Genomic DNA, 9,247 nt, shown 5'->3' on the forward strand with positions numbered 1-9,247 from the left:
TGGTGTTTACGTCCGTGAAATTTGTTTTCCCATATTTTGTCAAAAGTAAAGTCATTCATGATCGGTATGTATGTATTGATTTAAGGATGAATAGACTTTTTACAAACACAAAAGTTAAGCGTATATTGTCAATTGTTGATGGAAGATAGGTTAAAATCTTTTGTGAACAAGGATAAAGTCTATTATTGTTATGCAAATAATGATTGAAAATAGAATATATTCTTGCGTATTCCACAGTATTGATCTTCATTGATTCATATCCTATAAAATACTGTGAGGCTCCGTAATATGTCTTATGTTGAGCACTATACGACTAAGTTGATTATTTTTGATTAGCTTGGTTGGTTGTTCCGTAAGGTATGTTATGTTGAGCATTTGTGAACTAAATTAATCATCTCGTTTGGTTATTTAGTTATTTGCTCCGTAAGTTCTCTTACGTCGAGAAAAACAAATGACAATTAAATTGATTACTTTTGTAGTTAGTTTGATTGTTTGTGTTCCAATTAGATTAATTATGGGTTATCTTGTAATTAGTCTAGTTGAGCATTCATATATTCCATAAGATTTCTTTTGTGTTGAGTATATGAGCGGCTATCCTAATCATTTTCTAATGGTTATGTTAGTCATATGTTTCATAAGTTTACTTATGTTGAGCATAATCAATTAAGTTGATCACCTTGTGTGTTTAGTTTGATTGCGTATTCTGATTAAATTAATCATGGGTTTATTTGTGATTAATTTGATTGAGTTTTTGGATATAGAAAATCATTTTTCATGGTTTTTGGTGTCCAATAAAATCCTTTTTTCTCTCGAAATTAAGGTCGCTCTTGTTGTTCCCTTGGGAATGACATCAAATGGGGGAGAATTCTTTTGAACTTGTGCTTAATGGTCATATCTTGAGGGGTGTGTGGCTGTGGATTTTTAGAGGGGTTATCTTGTATCTTTAAAATTCTTGATGAATGCTATTAGCTTCGGCTATATGATCGCATCTAAATTAATATGATGTGCGTATTTTCTTTTAGTCATGAAATGTCTCTTGTGGAAATTCATTATGATCTTGTTCTTGTACCTTTGCTAATTTTATTGACAAAAAGGGCGATAATTAATATGTAGTTCACACTACAAATACATATGGTTTTCGGATCATTGTGTAAAGGGGAGTGGTTTCCATGATCGAGATGGAGTATTGACTAAGGGGGAATGATACATATCACCATAGTATTATTGTTAAAGTTGTGATACAATTAGACTTTGACACTATGTAATAATACTATGACACTGTATAACAATGATTGAGACCAATGCTTTCTCATTGTTATAGCTACGGATCTTCAACAACGGTGATGCTAAACTTACAACCTTTGGGATCATTGGAGTACTTGGAAGGACGAAGATTTCAAGGAATGTTGAAGATTAGACTTATGGAGTAAGAGTTACTTAAGTTTCGTTATCTTTTTTGTATTCTATATGTATTGATAGTTTTGTCACTAAAATTTACAAAGGGGGAGATTGTTAGAGCACTGCTCGGTCAAACTCGCATGCGTTGCTATATCAAGCATGTTTGTCAATCTCAAGGAACCGGTGGAACATCTCGACAAAAAGGTATGTGAAGACTTGAACTTATCTGTCACCCAAAAGTCTATCTGTTCTATCTCCTACTTATTGAGACAAAAGCCGTATGCTATATATATAAACTTAGATTATACACATTTGGTATTTCGAGCAGAGTATACCTCGCCTATCTGTATCTCGAAATATGTGTTGGTAAGCGTTTCGCTTCGACCATGTTTTTCTTTACCTAGTGACGCAAGTCATGTATGTTTCAATCATCTTGAAAATTGCTTTGACGAGAAATAGTGTAATAACTATATAACGTCCTCTAAAAATGTTTCAACGATTGGAATGATAGTTTAGATTACATAACCATAGTGGACATAAGTATGTTGTGGAAACACATATGTGCATAAGTTCCATGCTGGAAATCAGCTAGTAGCCAAGTCCGCGAACTCAGTCCGCGAACTGGCGAAGTTCTCAAACCCGAGAATTTCTGCTGAGTTATCAAACTGTCTTGCGTGAGCCAAGTCCGCGAACCCAGTCCGCGAACCAACGAAGCTCTCGAACCCGAAAATTTTTGCTGGAGTTTGAAAACTCTTTCTAGTACTTCAAGTCCGCGAACCTAGTCAGCGAACTTGTATAGGTTATATATCTAAAGATGATTTCTGAACTTAACTCATAAAGACTAAGGAATGCTTTTGCAAATCGTGGCTATAAAGTTCATGAAACGATTCATGTGAATCAAATCATCTTTGCTTCAATTTTTTCTTGTGTAGTACATGAGATTTCCTTGCAATTGAACAACTCTTTAACTAGTTCATATGAGTCATTTGAACTAGTTATGGTGAAGAAGAAAGTGGTTGGTATGAAATGCTCAAATGGCTAACCTTTTGGTTGACTATTATTGAACCAACTATGCACACGTTTGGGTACGGTTATCAAACCTAGAAGCGTGCATTTCATTTGTGTATAACAAGCTAAGATTTCGATCTAACGGTTGAGATATATTAGCTTGAATCTAAATCAGGTTTTCATCTAACGGTGGATAGCCTTTGCTTTATGAGCAAGGCGAAACCCTGATTTGAAAGACTATATAAGGGGATATCTAGAAATTCTACAAACTAATCCCCACACGTCCGTGTGATACCAGTTTGTAATCTAGAGTCGATTTTCCTTTAACCTTTGGTTTTCTTCTTCTAAAACCAGGTTAACGACTTAAAGACTTCATTGGGATTGTGAAGCCAAACCGATACTACTTATATCGTAGTTGTGTGATCTGATCCTGCATCTTCTATCGTACGAGTACAATGATATTGATTGGCTTGAGATCGTGAGAGTTCTCCGATAGGCAAGATATAAAGGTAATCACAAACATCTTCGTCACATCGTTTGTGATTCCACGACGTCTTGTTTCGCTACCATACGATTAAGATTGTTGTGAGGTGATTGATTAATATAGGCTCTTCTTCGGGAATATAAGACCAGATTATCAATTGGTTTCTGTTCACCTTGATTTTATATCAAAATACGAAACAAAAACTTTTGGGTTTTTCTGTGGGAGACAGATTGATCCTTTGATAGACTTGTCTGTGTGAGACAGATTTGTTTATTGTCAAAGCCTGCGATTTTGGGTTGTAGAAACTCTTAGTTGTGGGTGAGATCAGCTAAGGGAATCAAGTGCGTAGTATCCTGCTGGGATCAGAGGTGTAGGGGTGCAACTGTACCTTGGATCAGTGGGAGATTGATTGGGGTTCAACTACAGTCCAGTCCGAAGTTAGCTTGGAGTAGGCTAGTGTCTGTGGAGACTTAATACATTGTGTACTCAATCTAGACTAGGTCCCGGGGTTTTTATGCATTTGCGGTTTCCTCGTTAACAAAACTTCTGGTGTCTGTGTTATTTCTTATCCGCATTATATTTGTTTATATAATAGAAATAATACATTTTGTGGATTAGATCAATCAATTGGGTAGTCCGACCTAACGGTTGTTGATTGATATTGATTGATCCTTGGACATTGGTCTTTGGTACCATCCAAGTTTATCTCTCTTTGATAAAGACTCGCAGATTTCTATTTGCTTGAGTAAAGATCAAATCGAGAGATTGAGATATTAACTCCTTAGGATACTTTTACCTAGATTGAGTCTGACTGTCTAGTTGATTCTCTAGAAAGTGTTTCGGAGTTAGTCCATACAGACTGCTAAGCGAAATATTAGGTGGTGTTGTTAGACCCCGCTTTTTCAGATAGAGATAATTGAAGAAGGTGGAGAGGAATTAGAGGATTAGAAGAAGCATTAGACAAATTAGAGGAGGGAAAGAGAGAGAAGACGGTATTTGAGAGAGAAGAACATTAATTCATTTCGTTACTTGATTTCATGGATGACAACATCCACTCGGCCTAAATAGAAGAAACACTACTCGTAAAACAAGTACCCAAATTACCCTTATAATAATAATAAAATACCACAATTACCCATTTTATCGTACCGCAGGTCCATGACAAATACCAACCCCTCCAAATCATCCTTGTCCTCAAGGATGGCAGATATGAATTGAGTATGGATGTAAATGATTGAGAGTTGATCCCAGCGAATGGAGGGTATTGTTGCTGTGGCTGGAACTTGATGGCCAAAAGGTTGCGGTCCTTCATCACCTTTACGTCCAACATATCATTACCACAAGCTAAACCCCATAGCCAATTTGTAGAGAAGGGAACTAATGCATCCAGAGTACAGTGAGTTGGATTATTTCCTTAGTTGCGTAAATTGAAGCCAACGTATATGGATGACGTATTTTAGCTCTCATCTCCACAGCTCTCATGAATTACTGTGGTGACAACTTTACCCTCTAGAACAGTGCCATAATTAAAAAAAAATTAGCAGAGAAAACACTTGGTTCCAACTCCAGTTTTTACATTTTTCAGTGTAAAGAGTACGCGAAAATCTAAGAAGGAAGTTTCTCACAGAAGCTGACGTTATCCCACTGTCATCCTCAACACTAAATGATCTTAATTCTTTCAAAAGATTTTGTATTTTGCTCTCACCGCTATTCAACACTACAAGCATCTCCATGATTCCCACCACTCTTAGAAGTAAATCTTTCCCCTATCAAATACCCATCCAGCAAAATCCTGGCAACTATAGAGACCTCCTCCACAATTCAAACTTCTCATTGCACTATTACTCGGAACCTCTTTTTTTTTTTTTGCTTAATCACATATATTTTATTAATTTGAAAAACCAAATTACAAAATGTTTGTTACATCAAGAACTTACAAAATTAAAATTTAAAGATTGAAGCTTTAAAGCAGATTAAAAAATTCTATAATAGGCAACATTGGGCATTTCAACTCTTCTTAAGAAACTAGGCCTTTCATTATGAATAATTCTTTCACCAGCTCCTAGGCCTGCTTCTTTTTTGGCTAAATCATCTGCAGAAAAATTAACTTCACGAAAGCAATGTTGAAATCTGATGTGCTCCAGGTTTTGCCTTGTATTCAACCATCTTGCATTAAACATCCAAGGAATGCAATCATTACAGAAATCATTAACAACAGTTTTTGAGTCTGACCTGATGATTATTGATGTGATTTCAAATTGAGTTGTAGTAAAAAGTTCGATGAGACTTGTGAAAGCAATAGACTTTAGACTTAATTTTAAAGCAAAGAAAATAAAGCAAATAAATGTTGATATGTTGTGAAAATTATGGAGAGGTTGGAGCTAGGATTTCACCATTCATCAATACTTATGTGGTTCTAAATTAATTTATATCACGCAATTTAAACAATTGATTCGATTATAAAGTATTGCCAAAATCAGATTCCCAAAATATCAAATGTTAGTCGCAAGTATAACGCATCAAGAGTCTAAAACTAAACATGCATCATCAAGAGAAAACACATTTGATTAATAAGAATCATTTAATTTATTTTTTATCAATGAAATTAATCATATAAAAATATTGCATAAATTTATAAAATAAATATTATCACATAATTCTTGAGAGAATGGCTTCCTCCGTCGCCCCAAGGATTGGGTTTAGCTTATCACTAGGAAAACACGCTCAAAAGTTGATTTCATTGCTCAAATGGTGTTTACAAATGATGAAAAGGGAGAAATAATTCAAAACCGGGTTTGTAACGCTTATAATTGTTGCAAACCAAAGAACGATACAGAGGATGTGTCACTGTTACTGTAGCTCTAAGACTGTCGCTGAGCAGTCACAAATACTGTAGCAAAAACGACTGCTTCTGTAGGTCAATGTTCTTCGTGTTCTTCAATGGCAGCAGCAGCAACAGTTTTCTCTAGTGATCGTGTTTCGCCTCTTTGATGTTCCAAATCCTTCCCAAACTCTCCGTAACCCCTCTAAGATGCCAGAACACTCTTTATATACACAACAGCTTCAAAATATCTCGTAATAATGTCTCCAAATTCTCTCACAGCAAAGCCATTACTCGGGAATATATTATTTCCAAAGTTATGGTTTTAAATACTTCTTTACGTCCTTCACGCGTCTATTGCAACTCAGAGTTCTCCATAATATCTCTTACGGTTTTTGGGACCTGTAAAGTTTTAATAAGGTCAACTTTGGCTCTGTCTACCTCTATACCCTTCGAAGATACGATATGCCCTAGAAAAATTCCTGATCGAACCATGAAGTGACATTTCTCCCAATTAAGCACTAAATTCTTTTCCTTACACCTAGTCAAAACTAATGACAAATGATGCAAGTACTCATAAAAATACGAACCAAACACTGAAAAATCATCCATAAAGACCTCTAAGAACCGTTCTACCATGTCAGAAAATATGCTCAACATACAGCGCTGAAAGGTCGCAGGGGAATTACATAGCCCAAAAAGAATGCGTCTATACGCAAAGGTACCAAATGGACAGGTGAAAGTGGTTTTCTCTTGGTCTTCTTGGGCAATAAAAACCTGATTATAACCGCAATATCCATCTAAAAAGCAATAATGGCTATGTCCATCTTATCTCTCTAGCATTTGGTCGATGAAGGGAAGGGGAAAGTGGTCCTTCCTAGTGACCTTGTTCAATTTCCTATAGTCAATACAGACATGCCAACCCATGGTCATCCGGGTTGGGATTAACTCATTGTTATCATTCTGGACTACAGTAATACCGTATTTCTTGGGAACAACCTGAACGGGGATGACTCACTTACTGTCTGAAATGGGGTAGATAATGCATGCATCTAACAGCTTAAGAACCTCGGTTCGAACTACTTCTTTCATATTAGGGTTCAGTCGACGTTGCATCTCCCTAGAAGGTTTGGTGTCACTCTCTAAATAGATATGATGCATACAATCAGTAGGAATTATACCCTTAATGTCTGTTATGGTCCACTCTAAAGCTTCCTTGTTATTTTGAAGGACGTTCACTAGCCTACTTTCCTGATCACTATCCAAGTCAGATGCTATAACCACATGTAAAGTTTCAGATGGGCCTAAAAACACATACTTCAGGGAATCTGGTAATGGTTTAAGGTCCAACTTAGGAGGCTTTTCTAACGAAGGAACTAGGGTAGACTCAGAAATGGGTAGAGGTTCGAACTTAGGTTTCCAGCCATTACTAGTGTCTATCAAAGGGGTTGAATCTAACAAAGCATTCACCTCATTAATCACATCGTCATCATCAAAATCAATTCCAAAGTGGGCTAGGAATTTTTCTAATGGATCTTCTAACAAAGTGTTTGGTAATGACTCCTCGACTAATGTTCCTATCATGTTCACCTCTTCTATGTTCGAGTCATCTAGTTCAGAGGGTAGCTTACTAATATTAAAAATGTTCAGCTCAATAGTCAAATTACCAAAAGACAAACTCATAATACCATTTTGACAATTAATGATCGCATTGGATGTAGCTAAAAACGGGCGACCTAAAATCACTGGTATTTGGTTCTCTGGGTCAGGGACAAGTTGGGTATCTAGGAAAACAAAATCCACTGGATAAATAAACTTGTCGACCTCAATAAGAACGTCCTCGATCACACCACGAGGAATTTTAACGGACCTATCAGCTAATTGAAGTGTCATCTGGATAGGTTTCATTACACCAAGTCCTAGATTAAGGTACACATGGTATGGAAGTAAGTTCACACTGGCTCCTAAGTCAAGCAAAGCTTTCTCGACACGGTATTTACCTATTGTGCAAGAAATAGTAGGGGAACCTGGGTCTTTATACTTAGGAGTAGTGGTATTCTGAATAATAGAACTCACATGACTAGATAGGAAGGCTTTCTTCTGGACACTAAGTTTTTGCTCACGTACACATATCCTTAAGAAACTTGGCATAAGCGGGAATCTGCTTAATCACATCTAACAATGGGAGGTCGATAGTGACCTGCTTAAAAACCTCCAATATATCATTGAAGTTGGACTCCCTCTTAGTTGGAACTAGCAGCTGGGGGAACGGGGTTCTGGGAACGAAGCCGGGCTCAGCAGGACCCTCATTGGTCTCTTTGGATACTCTATTAGTCTCCTCATTTTCTGGCTCAGAAGGGTGAACTACAACATGTTCACTATCAGGCATGGCAACCTTATTGTCAACTTTCTTTCCACTCCTAAGGGTTTTTATAGAATTCACATGATTGTACGATTTCTCTCCGTTAGGGTTAGGATCATTTTGACTAGGGAATCTTCCATCTTTTCTTTCACTAAGAAACATAGTTATTTGGCCGACTTGAAGCTCTAAGTTAGCATGAGACTGGGAATTATTCTTAAAATTCTGTCTGGTTTCTTCTTGAAAACCATAGTGGTTCTTTGATAACATCTTATGGTTCTTTGCTAACATAGTAAGGTTTCTTCTAAGGTAGAGATATTTTTCTCATTCTGAAACTGGGTTTGGCCTGAAGAGTTCTTAGCATAACCAAAACCTGGGGGAGGCTGAGAATTACTAGACTGTCCTTGATTCTGACCCTTAGACCAAGAAAAATTAGGATGGTTTCTCCAACCAGGGTTGTAAGTCTCTGAGTATGGGTCAAACTTTTGATGGTTCTCAAACCTAGCATTGTTATAGACAGCATGGGCTTGCTCTTCACTAACCTGACCTTCCCAAAACGAGTTATTGGGTTCTACTCCACAACTAGATACTTGAGAGGCTCTAAACCTATCATCAGGTTCAACAAGAGACCTATGTTTAGGACGATTCAATTCCAAAGCTTCTAACCTTCTAGACAAAGCAGCAAACTTAGCATCAGACCCGAAGCTTGTATCTACCACATTGGTGCTACTTCTATTGACCAAAAGTCTTTTGGGGTGTTCAACACAAGACTCCCACTGTTGGGATTTTTCAGCGACAGCTCCTAAGAAGGTAAAAGCATCATCAGCACTTTTACTAGTGAATTCACCAGCGCACATAGACTCAACCATGGCTTTGGTTGAATAGTCTAAACCATCATAAATAATCTCTACGAGTTTCATCTTATCAAATCCATGGTGAGGACACTGGCATAGGAGATCATTGAATCTCTCTAAAAACCTATAAAGATACTCTCCCTCTTGTTGCACACTAGCACTAATTTTCTGCCTAACAGACGCAGTTTTATGCTTAGGGTAGAATTTCATATAGAAAGCAGCAATAAGTTCCTGTCATGTTTCAATAAATTCAGATGGTAGGTTGTTCATCCAGGTCTTGGCTTTATCTCTCAAGGAAAAGGGAAACATCTTAAGTTTCAAGA

Source organism: Papaver somniferum, unplaced genomic scaffold (assembly GCF_003573695.1).
Source record: "Papaver somniferum cultivar HN1 unplaced genomic scaffold, ASM357369v1 unplaced-scaffold_118, whole genome shotgun sequence".
Lineage (NCBI taxonomy): Eukaryota > Viridiplantae > Streptophyta > Magnoliopsida > Ranunculales > Papaveraceae > Papaver > Papaver somniferum.